Genomic DNA, 13,429 nt, shown 5'->3' with positions numbered 1-13,429 from the left:
CATCACCACTTTTCTAGCCCATATTTCCCACAAGGTAATGGCCAGGCAGAGGCAACTAACAAAACCCTCCTCAAAATCCTAAAGAAAGTTGTCAATGATTCCGGCTGTGATTGGTAGCTACAAATAAATCCAGCCCTATGGGCCTATCGAACTTCCTTTTGTACATCCATAGGCACAACTCCATACTCCCTAGTCTATGGTACCAAAGTGGTACTACCTATAGAGGTTGAACTTCCCTCCTTCTGCACATCTTTGCAAGGGAAAATATTAGATGAAGAATACAGAGTAGCTCGGCTCACCGAGCTAGATCTCTTAGATGAGAAGTGACAATAAGCCTATGATCATCTCATAGTCTATCAAACTCGTCTCAAAAGGAATTTCAACAAGAAGGTAGTTCCATGACACTTTCAGCTAGGTGACATGGTCCTCAAAGAAAACATGAAAGTCCAAGCAGATCAAGAAAAGAAAGGCAATTTTGAACCTACATGGCTTGGTCCTTATGTTGTCACTGCTTCCTTTGGCTCCGGAGCCTATAAGCTATCTACACTGGAAGGAGAAATCTTGAATGATCCTACTAACATCATTCATCTCAAGAAGTTCTATGCTTGAAGATCCTTGGTATACCCATCTTTTGAAAAATACAAAACAAAATTGTAAAGAGAAATAAGCGTCCAATGGTGAAAACTTGGCAATTCAAGCACCTTGGATAGGTACCTTGGTGAAAACCTGGTAATTTGGGCACCTTGTGTACTAAGACTAATCCATTATCTATCACTATCCTATCCCTCATCCATTCACCCACCATCCCATAAAACACCTGCTTGTTCCCTTGGTGTTCCAACCAAATATCCAAAATCTAATGGAGCTTGTAAATACCTCCTGTACAGCTTGTAAAATCTTGTACCTCAGCTTGTAAAATCTTGTACCAAAGCTTGTATTATACCTTGTAAATCTTGTACCATACCTTGTATATCCGAATCTTGTCCAAAGTTTGTACCATATTCTAGCCTGTAAATAATCTTGTATCCTAGCTTGTATACTATCACGTGCACACACAAAACTCCATTTTCACTTAAGCTTTTTGCAAACCATCTACCTATCCACCTATCACCTATTATAGACATCCCATCCTTCACAAACATTTCCATCTCAAAAAAACCAAAACATGAACAAACTTGTACATTTGTAACATATCTTGGTCCATCATCTTGTACATCCTCTTTAGCTTAGTACCATTGTATCTATCCAACATTCATGTTAGTTCATCCTTGATCAGCATCTTGCACCCATTGAACATCTTGGTTAGCTATTCCAATGCATCCTTTAGCTAGATTTCCTATCACCAAAGTGTTATCTTTCTTAGTTCAGCTTGCCAGACACATCACTCATCCAAATCCACCAGCTTAGGTGCTCTCTGATAGGTCCTTGCAGGATACAGCTTTCCTCATGTCTGATCTTGGTTCGTTAGTACCTCGTCCTACCCATCTCATTGGCAAACAGTTCTCTTTTGGATTTTTGCTTTCTTTTGATTTGGAGTCTTCCCTTTTGAGTCTTGAAATATCTTTTCCAAGAAATCTCCTTGTTCCCTCCTTAAGGTTGCCATGATCTTCCATATCATGGTATACTGTGAATGGGGCAATCAGAGTGTAAGGTCTTGATCATGTCTTTTGCTTGTTTTCTTTTCTACTTGTGGGTTACCCATTGTCATTTCCACACTACTTCCTCTGGGATTCATGTGTGATATTGGGGTAATCCTTGTGTGTTTGTTTTGAGTCAGTTCATCAATCCTCTGGATAGTTGGTGAAAAGGCCTTGATGTTCTTGGTAACCTTGGCAATTAACCAATAGTCTTATAGCAAATCTAGTGCTCAACTACATGGTGGTACTTCTCTTTGAAGTATGTCCCCACTCAAAAAGCTTTAATGGTTTTTCTTCATCTCCATTATCCCCCATCCATATCCAACATCTGTCTCTCCTACCCCAGCTTATGCATCAGTATCTCTTTGAATCACTCCTCACCTTTAGCTTTAGGGATCCACAATCCTAGTCTTAGGGACCCACCAATCCAAATCAATCCACCAAGCCTCATCTTTCGAGATCCACAATCCTAGACCTAGGGATCTCCGAAACCCATCTTCCACCAATCTAACTCTTTGAAATCCTATTGCATCAGCTTTATAATCCCCTCATCCATCTCCCTATCTTAGATTCCTTTTCATAGTGCTCCACTCCTTCATCCTCCACCTTCCCTAAAGTCTTAAGCTTGCTTCCTCTTGTGCATCTAATTCTCCTTTATCATTCTCCCATAGTGAGAGTTTGAGCTAATTCAACCCCTTCTCTTTGCCAATTTGAGTTTCCTAGCTCATTCAAGATTCTTGTACTTTTCAAGAAGCCATCAAGCCTCACGTTCTCTCCTTGCCACCTTCTTGAGGGGGCATCTCATAGTCCATTCTCTCCTCTTCTGCTTTAGCCTTGGGCATCTTATTTTCTTATCTTTGATGCCATGCCACTTCTGGCATCACATCAAAGAGGGGCAAAATGTAGACACCTAAAAACCTTTAGAAAATAAATTTTTTTTTTTTTTGAAAAATTTCTGATGACATCATCATTTATTAATTAATTAATTATTTAATTTATTTATTTATTTTTATGCCATTAAATCCCTTTATCTTAATTAAAAATATTTTATTAAGGAATCCCTCCCAAAAATGTTTAAATCTTATTTAAACATTATTTCCTCATTATTTAATTATTTAATTAATAAATTGACCAATAAACCCAAAATAAATAAAAAATTTATTTTTTGCCCAAAACTTGGCCAATTTCCTTAAGACCACTAACCTCTTCCAAAATCTTCTAATCCTTCTTTAATTTTGATTAAAGGCTAATCCCATCATTTCCTACCCTTAATCCCAACTCAAAATATTTAATTAAGATTAAATATTAATCCTCATGTTTATCAAAAAAGTTTTAATAAATATCTCCTCAACCCAAACCCTTGAAATAAATAAAACTTTATTTATTTCCTAAAAATCTAATTTATCCTCATCCTAAGAAGTTCTAGACTCTTCTAAAAAGTCTTCATCCTCATCCTAGGAAATTCTAGACTATTCTAGAAAGTCTTTATCCTCATCCAAAGTCTAGACTCTTCTAGAAGATGTCTTTAAACCTAATCCTAATCCCCTCCTAACCTTGTCACATTCTCTAAACATGGGTTAAGACTTACTAACCCAAGCCAAAGTTAACAAATATCTCCTCCTTCACCCACCCTCATTAAATGCCATCCACTTGCCTATCCCTAAGCTAATCCTAAACCATCCTAATCCATCCTCTAATCATTTGCACAAGCCTAAGCAAGCTTAAAACCTTCCTAATCAAGCCCAAGTCAAAATTCCTCTCATCTCCCTCAAAATATACCAACCATAAAACTTTATGAAGCCCACTAGGCCATAAATGACTCTTCCAAAGCCCTTTTATTGCTCTTACAAGCCATTATGAGGGTCTTTATGAAGATTGTATCCCTTGAGCCTCCTTTGTTGACTCATCCTTCCCCTTTCCTCCATCCTCTCACCCTGTGACATGTGTCACTCCCTGATTGGTTGTAAGAAAGCACAATCCATGTGCTCTCCTCTCATGAAATTTGAGCCCTCCATGAGCTTTTTCCCATCCTTGCATCTTAGCCGTCAATCCCTCAATCCTCTTGCCTATAAATTGGATCCTTTCCCTTTGCAATATAACACAATCCATGAAGTAAAGTCATAATTCCATTTTAAGAAGCCATTTTACATCAAAACTATACACTCACACCCAAATTCAAACTCCATTTGAAGCCCTTTTTGAAGCATAAGCTTGAGCATACATCCTATCTATTTAGACAAAGCCACTCAACAAGAGAGCTTCTCATTGAGAGAGTCCATTAATGGCTCATATTCTCAATTGAGAGTTCGTCTTAGTCTATCTTGAAGTTTATGAATTTTGTTTGGTTTGTAGAAGCTTTATTTAAATTTGGTTTCTATTAGCATACTAACATTGCTCATATACACCACCATCAATGATCACATCACAACATTTATCCTCACAATTACACCTAGTACAAAATAAACTCCTCCTTTGTATGGGTTCAATCTCACCACTTAGTAGGACCCTTTCATTTACTAAAGTCTCTCCTTTTTCTACATCCTTTGAATGTGATGATTGTGCATCCTCATCTACATGAGCAACCCTAGCTTGACCCTCAGCTCTCCTATCTGTCCTTCCTTGTCATTGAGGGCATTCAAAGGAATGATGACTTTCTTAATTGCAATGGAAATAGGTACCACAAAAGCCTCCTCTCCCTTGTCCATGTCCTCCACCTCTTCCTCTCTAATTTCCAAAGTCTTGATCTCGGGAGCAGTTGAAACCCTCATTCCTATGGTTCCTACTAGTACCCACATCTTCATTTTTCTTTTGGGTTTCATTTCAGCCTCCAGATGACCTACCACTACCCCTTCCTTCTTGACCATGCCCTCTTTTTCTCCCTTCAAACCTCTTATTTAGCTTCTCTTCAATTTGTAGGGCAAACTGGTATGCCTCTTCAATGCTAGTCATTCTTACCAAACTTAATTCCTCTTGGATGCTAGGTTGCAACCCACTGATATAATGAGCAATGTTCTCCTTATTTGCTTCTGCATGCCCTACTCTAATCAAGAGTTGGTAAAACTCCTCCATATATTCCTGCACTAATTTTCTTGCTTGGTTTAACCCATGCATCTTTTTAAACAAATCAAGCTCATAATCAACAAGAATTAATTGCTTCTTCAATTTGTCCACCATATAATCCCACCTTGTGATCTTCTCCTTTCCTCTTCTATTTCCTTCCAATTTAACCTCTTGCCACCAAATTTTGGCATGTCCTTTCAATTTTTCCTTTGCAAACTTAACCCTATCTGGGTTCATAATATCCTCATACTCAAAGTATTCTTTCAGTTCATTGATCTAATCGATCAACTCATCTAGTTTCAAATTTCCTGAAAATACACCCACATCAATTGTAGGTCTTTTCCCAAACTTGGTAATGGCCCTAAAAATCCTTTCCTCTACCTAATTCAGAACTTCCCCATCAAATTCCCCTTCTGGTCCAATTTCTTCTTCTTCATTTTCATGCTCACTTTCATCACTTGTAGCAACATTTGTTCCTCTATGGAGCTCCTCCTGCAATGCTTGTACCTACCTTTGGAGGGCTCTAATCTCCTCAAGATTAATAGCTCCGACCCTTCCACCATGCTCTTTTCATGGAGGCATCTTCTTAACTCAAACCTACAACCACACAGTCCTACTGCAAATTGCCTCATAGTTAGCGCTCTATCTACACACTCAGGAAAACCTACTCTGATACCACTTGATGGGGACATAGCCCAAGCACAGAATGGACCCAACAGGAAAGGAAAAATTTTATTGACTATGAAAATATGCTAGTACACTTAGTGCAGAGAAATAGACTCCAAAACATGCCCTATGGGCTTACAATAGCATAAATCTGGAGATAAATTCTTCTCCCAATACCTTCTCTCAAACTCCACTCCGAACTGCCTTTTATAATGCTAGAAATGTTCTTAAATAGACCCTGGAGGGTTAAGGATTAGGAATACATTCTAGAAAGTGCTAGTTGGAATCCACCAACCAAATAGAAGGCTCTAGAAGTCGCATTAGAAGTTGGCACAAAATTAGAAGAATCTAAAAATGATAACCGAACTTTCGGGAGGCATAACTTTTGAACCGTAGCTCCAATTGACGAACTATTTACATTTTTGGAAAGCTTTCGAAGTGCTCTATATCCCTATGGACAAGATTTACTCATATCCTATTTTTTGACCCCATTCAAGGTCATTTAATTCCCCTAACATGACTTTGAAGCATTCTTAGGATGTCTCTAGAAATTGAAAAAATGCAATAACTTTCAAACTGTGGGACCTTTAGACCTGATTCTTTTTTTGGAATGCTCTAAATTACAATGATAATCATCTGACCAATTTATGCCTCCTAGTTCACCAAAATGATGGCTCAATTACATACTCCTATTTTTTTAGCATTTACACGTATCCCAAGGTGATTAAAAACTCTAACCCAAAACACTAATAGTGGAACTGTGAGAGTTGGAACCTTTATTTAACCCAAATGGGTATCTAGAAATGAAAACACATGAAATAGAAACTAAGTCTAAGCCCTTTTTTTTTATGACACAAGATTTCCCTTATACCTCTAGATGCTCATGCATCAATTGGTATTTTAGATACAAAGGGATCACATGAAATCATGTCATATCGAGCAAGGTTAGTCACGAACTTAACTGAGCTAGGTCGAGAGTAGTGAAAGTTTGTTCAATTGCTGAGTCATAAGTTTCTATTGAGCTAGTGAGTGGATGACAATATGTCATGCACTAAATCATTATGGTACCTAGCATTAATGGAGAATTTTCATCAAAAAGGGTAGAATTTGACTTCATTTTTCACCACAACTTTAGAATTCATAGAGCTAAGCGATTCCAAATGCATCTAGGCAATTTTGAGCAAATTTGGAGTGAAGAATTTGTTTGACAATTATCTCTCATTTATCGAGAAATCATTGCATTTGGAAGCAGTAGAAACAAGATAAAAAGTGGATCTAAGATGTTGGTTAAGGGTGTGGAGATGAATGCACCAAACTTCAAGCTAGCTCTAGCAGTTGCGGAGTCACTGACCCCTGATGGAGCTCAATCACAAATTCCTATGAAGGTACTTCTAATTAATGACATTCACACTTATTTTAAGTGTTCTATTCAAGAGATTGGAACCCTAGAGATGGATAGTTCCTTCAGAGAAATGTGTGTTGATGGTTTTCTAAAACTTGAGCATAAGCATCTAGAAATGAAAGGGTTAACCCATATCACACACATGCCAAGGAGCTTTCAAATTAAGTGGATTAGGTACACTCTTAGTCATGTGCACAATGGACAACTATGGTTAGAGTAGCCAGTGTTAATCACCAAGAAAATGATACATAATACTACTGGTCTTCCCATGTTGAGCAAAGTCAAATATACCAAAACCCTAGGTCAAGATGAACTTCAGAATAAAACCCTAGCCGAGTGAGATGGTAGAGGTCTGATGATTAGCATTGTTTCTAATGTTGAATTGAGGTTTGGTATTCATGTCATTGCTCATAAAATTTATAGCTCTAGTCATTTAAATAGTGTGCCATGTGAGACAATTGATCTAGCATATAAAGTTGTGAAGAAAAATATGGAATTTAATTTGTTAGAGTTACTATTGAAATAGTTGAATAAAAACATGGATAGCATCCAAACATCAAAGAACAACCCTTGAAAATTTGGTTCTTTTTTGACATGCTTTTTCTTTTATGTACAAAAGTTTTTTCCATCAATAGGCTCAATAGTATGGAGAAAAGATGTTCCAATTATGTATCAGATTAATGAATCCATTGCAGAAATGGGTGAAAACTTTGATAGTATTATGGAAAATTATTTTGAAGTTTTCAAGGAAAATATGAACAATAGGTTTAGGATTTCACCTAAGCTTGTTAAGGATTACAAAGATGATGTATGTTTTATGGTTGACTATGATAGATTATATATTCAGGTAGTTAGGCCCTAAGTTGCATGGGTGAAACCTCTTCCTTATGAGGTAAACATTGATGAAACTAGAGATATTATAGAAGCCCTAGTGAATGAACTTGTAGATCTAAAGCTGCCAGGTTTTGGTACATATGATGAGGCTAAAGCTAGAATTGAGCTTGAAATCAAGCTACCCCAGGTGATTAGCAAAGGTAAGAGGAAGATAGCCAAGTTGAAAACTACTAGTGGCCCTCTTATGCTTATAGAAGGAAAAGGAGAGGATGAAGAAGAATCAAAAGAAGAAGAAGAGAAAGAATCAAAGAAGGAGGAAGAACCAGTGAAGAAGAAGGGCAACGAAATTATCACCAAGCCACCCAAGGCCTCCATAACTATTATCACAAGAAGATCAAAAGGAAAAGGAGATAGTGAAGTTGTGCTTGTGAAGCCCCCTCCCACATTTCAAGAAAGACTTAGTAGTTGAGAGTAGGTGTTGGAATAAATAACTTCAAAGCACTAAGTATGAATTGAGAACTCTAGTAGAACAAAACAAAGTTGAAGATCTGATCATGGATAAACTAGGAAGATGGAAATTCTCTCGTCATTAGTTTTCTTCACAAATCCCTATAGTACTATTAGAAAAAGTCAAAGTTAGGTGGCAATCAACTAAATAGGAAGCTAAAGACATATTTAAGAAATCATTGAGAAAATTGCTACCAAATCTTACAAATGTGGAGGTTAAGGTAGCTATGAAAAAGAATGAGGAGAAAATGATGATGAGATTTCATACTTGTATGATTCTGATAAAGGAAATTGAACATGTAGTCAAGGATGCTACATCTATGTGGGAAAATATTTATCATCTAAAAAATCCTAGTGATGATCCAGTAGAAATCAAGGATGATGATGATGATAGTGATAATGGAGAAGAGGACAACACTCCATGTGTCACTTTTGATGTTGAAGATTATCAGGCACTGAAGGATGATGAAGAAGAAAAAGAGGAAGAAGCTAATGAAGAAGAAAAGGAAGAAGATGAAGAAAGTGATCCAATGAGAATAGTAGCACAAGTCATTGCTTCTCTTCCTCATTCTCCACCTAAGACTGCTACATCATTAGGGTTGGAGATAGCTTCAGTAGGTATGATTGCAACCACCTCAGAAATATCATCTACATAATCATTATTCGCTACCTCACAACATTAGGTATCTACAATGGAAGTGTCTACCACTTCATGTACCAAGCTACAACCCCCTTCATTAGCTCACAAGTCATCTACTTCAGTAGTATGCATAGCAACCAATTCTACAATTTTGTCAACTTCTAAGCATGTGTAGTAAGTGCCCGATCATGTTCAATAGTTTTGTCTACTACAACTTTGATAGCATCAACTTTTGTTCCAGTCATCTCTTCTATTTTAAGTACTCCAGTTTGTACTCCACCTATTGTTACTTAATTTTTGGATAGCACATCAATTTTGGATATAGTTAGCACTTCTTTTAGTTTTCCTTCAATTGGACCCATTCAAGTTTTTACTACAAGTCTAGTAATTTCTACTATTTTTTCTATTTCTAAGTCCAAGGAAGTAAACTCATAAGTAAAACCAAGGACTCTAAAACTTCTACTTACTGGTAAGGGAATTGATGAAGACATTGATTTGGACAAGGAAATTGTTATTCCCAAGTTGGATCTAGACACTGCCACAGTTGATGAAATATGACTAGTTAGTTAGCTTTTAGAGAAAAAGGCAAGGTAGAAATAGCTAAGAGCTGAAAGAGACAGAGAGTTTACAATAATTGAAAATGCTAAGAATATAATAATAGAGGCTATAGGTGTTGATGTGGACTCATCTCAACACATTTTGTTACAATTGAGAGAAGTTGTAAATAAGTTCAATGAAGATACATCTGGCCAAGAAAAGCTTATTGAGAAGGCAGAGAAGAAGTTTGATAATAAGGTGCTTGAGCACATTGCTATAAACTTGGTGGAGTTATCTATAATGTTGAACAATCTAGAACATTCTTTTTCCAATGTAACATCACTTTTTTCTAAGTTATGTGATGTTACTAAGTTTACTAAGGAAATAAAGGAAAAACTCAATAAGATTGATGTGGATATGAAAGCTAGTGCTCAAAGGCTATAGCTTGACCCTAGTTCAATCTCAACACATCAAATTAAGGTGAAATTTTTGTCAAAAATGCAAGTGAAATTGCTAAGAGAGGAAGCTAGGATCAAGTCCACACTCATTAATAACCAAAATATGATCCTTCTAGTTATGGACTCAATGTAGAAACATGGTGCATATTCAAAAACATTGGTCCGGGATAATAATTTTTTCATAGCAAATCATATGATTGAACTTTTTGTAGAAGTTCAAGTGGCACTCTCCACCTAAAAAATTTTGCAAGACAATTGGGATAAGATATTAGCTCTTTTCTCAAGGTACACTCTAAATTTCTCTCTCATTTTGGTGTCTCTATTTGAATATTTTGCATATCTCTTTGGCATTATTCTTAGAAAGGGGGAGTAAGAGATGATAAGAGACTTGTAGAGATAATAAGTGAGAAAATAGATTGATATATGAATAGAGAAAGACTATGTATATATTATGCCATATGTATGGGGGAGATAAGTGAGATATGTATATACAGTAGCTTAACAAAGATCAATTTTGAAAAATAAAAAATCAGTATGTCAAGTGTACATAAGTCTTGGTTCATAAGTGTTTTTGTCACTAATGCCAAAGGGGGAGATTTTTGGCATTATGTTGTATTTGTCATTAGTGACAACACTTATTCAATTCCATATGGTTACTAAGCTCATCACTTAGTCTACAGTTTATACCTAGCATTCAGTGGTTGCCAAGTAAGTTCATCAATTAAGCAGTTCACACTGAGCATTCCTAAAGCTACCGAGTGAGTATGCAACCTAGTAGTGTTCACTGAGCAGGTGGTGGTCATTGAGCTTCTTAGTGTCTACTGAGTCATCAGTTTTTGTAATGAGAATTTAGTGTCTATTGAGTGACAGATGTATAGTGTTTACCAAGTGATAGCAAGGTAAATAGAGGATTCAATATCTACCGAGTAACACTATATCTACTGAGTCTCCAATGGTTATCAAGTTCCAAGCTACATTGTGTGACTAGTATGGACCGAGCTTCTACTTCTATCAAGTGCATGATGATTCTAAGTAATGTAGTGGGCACTGAGTATCAGAAGTTCACCAAGTCAACTTGAAGAACCTGAGTTTTCTATTATTTGGCTGACTCAGTAATATTTTGTTTACTTTTGTTTTAGCCAACCTTATATTTGTAAATATTGGAATGGTATATATGTAATGTATTTATCATGTGCAATGTATGAAAGAGAGCATCAAGCAATGGTATTGTAATGTTTTGAGAAGAGTATTTGGCAAGGTCTACAAGGAGAAACAAACACATATCAATCACAAGAGGTGATATGTACTTCAAAGATCTAATCAAAAATCAAGTTGTAAGTTAGATATACTATTTCATCCTAATAGGTGAATTAGTTCTCTAAATCCTTTAACAAGGTAGACTTAACAATCTTTGTATAAATCTCTTAATAGAGTGCATACTTCAATGTATGTTTGTAAAACCTCTAACAAGGTGGATCTAGTAGTCCAAATTGCTCTTAAAAGGGTAGATCATCAAAAGTGGTCAATGTAAGCCCTAATAGGCCAAATTTATACTGTAGTAGTGAATTTTTGTGGGTATCATCCCCATCCCAGTTTTACTTTCCATTTGGAATATTTTTGAGTCACCAAAATACTGTGTTCATGTGTTATGAATGTATATCTTTCTCATGCATGTAGTAGATTAGATGAATGAATGGTGAGATTTATATTGTTAAGTACTGAATTGATTTAAAGTTTTTGAGGTTATTGATTGACCCCTCCCCTCTCAGTAACCTAGCTAGTCTTGATTATTTCCAATAAGAGTAGCCCTTCTATTGAGAAGAGAAAATGATGGTAAGAAAAAAAGTAAATGTTGGACTTCTAATGAGTTTGGTCATTATGCATCTAAGTATCCTAAAAGAGAGAAGAAGTATAAAGGAAAATTCAAACCTAGAAGAGATAGAGAGTGTTTGTATGCAAATGAATGGGATGATTCTCATGAACAAGCAGTAAGTGCTAGTGATGATGAAATAAGATTTGTAGCACTTAAAGAAGAGATTCTAGAGAAAATAGCATTTTTATCATAGGTTGAAAAGAAATATGATTGGAAAATTGATAGCAGTTGTTTACATCATATGAATGGTGATATGAACAAGTTTTTTGACTTCAAAAGTCATGATGGAGGCATTGTTAGAGTTGGAAATAATGCAACATGTCATGATAAAGTATTGGATCTATAACTCTTGATGGAAAAACTAACACTAAGGTGTTAGGATAAAACCATACATAGAAATAAAATCTACATGCAAATATAACCAATAACAAAAAATAATAGATCACACAGAAATGAACACAAGGGACCAAGATTTAACATGGTTCACCCAATCCCTGGGCTACGTCCACCAAACTGCAAGTCCAATATTATTACAATCTAGTGATTACAACCTGATTACAATCTATAATCCCTTACAGCTCAATACTACCACAAGAAGCAATTTCGCATCACAACATAATGAAAATTCCTAACCCTAATCCCTTTTATACAATTATTTTATGCCCATTTTAGGGTTATAACATGTCAACCATATGTCGGCTACAATGTCAGCCACGCTCCAATTTTTTTTTTGGGGCAATGCCTCAAACCCCAAAGAATTTATGAATTATGTACAATACTTTACTAATCAGTCACCACAATCTAACAATCTCCCACTTGGGGACTCTTCAGGCTCCACACTAAAAAACAATCACCCACTTGGAGACTAATCCTATACTAATACCACTACCACATGGGGCTCCCACTAGATCAAACCACCCTGGACACTACTGTACTTTTATTCATGTTTAGTCTAGAAGACCAACCGAATCTAAAGAGGAGTTCAACTTCTCCCTTGTTACAACCTTTGTCAACATATCTACTAGATTTTCATTTTTATGTACCTTCTCTAGCTTTAACTGTCCATCCTCCAAAGCTGGCCAAATGAAATGGTACTGCAATTGTATGTGTTTGGTCTTAGAATGCAGAGCTGAATTCTTTGCAAGATGAATGGGACTCTGACTATCTGTGAACAAATAATTATCCTTCTGAGGATGTCCCAATTCTTCTAAGAAGAACTAAAGCCATATCATCTCCTTGGCTACCTCTGTAGCAGAAACATACTCTACCTCTATAGTGGATAGAGAATTAAGCTTCTATAACCTAGAAACCTAGCTCATGGCTGCCCCACCAACAGTAAAGACATAACCTATAGTACTCCACCTGGTATCAATATTGCCTACCAAAGATAAATCAACATAGCCCTATAAATTAGTAGTAGAGCCCCCAAACTATAAACACTTATTGGATGTGCCTCTCAAATATCTGAGAATCCATTTGACTACATTCCAATGTTCAAATCCTGGATGACTCATATACCTACTAACGACTCCCACTGCATGTGCAATATTTGGCCTAGTACATAGCATAGCATACATCAAGCTTCCTATAGCTAAAGCATAGGGTACCTTGGACATCTTATCCTCCTCTTCTTGTGTCTTAGGACACATCTCCTTAGTCAACTTCAAATGACTAGGTAAAGGTGTGCTGACAGCTTTAGCATTCTCCATAGAGAAATGTTGCAACACCTTCTCAACATAATCAGCCTGAGATAGTGTCAATGTTCTATTCTTCCTATCTTTGTAAATCTTCATACAAAGAATTTGTTTTGCTGCC

This window comes from Cupressus sempervirens, chromosome 3, assembly GCF_028749045.1.
Source record: "Cupressus sempervirens isolate cs-2001-9-10 chromosome 3, ASM2874904v1, whole genome shotgun sequence".
NCBI classification, from domain to species: Eukaryota; Viridiplantae; Streptophyta; class Pinopsida; order Cupressales; family Cupressaceae; genus Cupressus; species Cupressus sempervirens.
The sequence above is the reverse complement of the archived record's forward strand: the minus strand, read 5'-3'. Positions refer to the sequence as shown.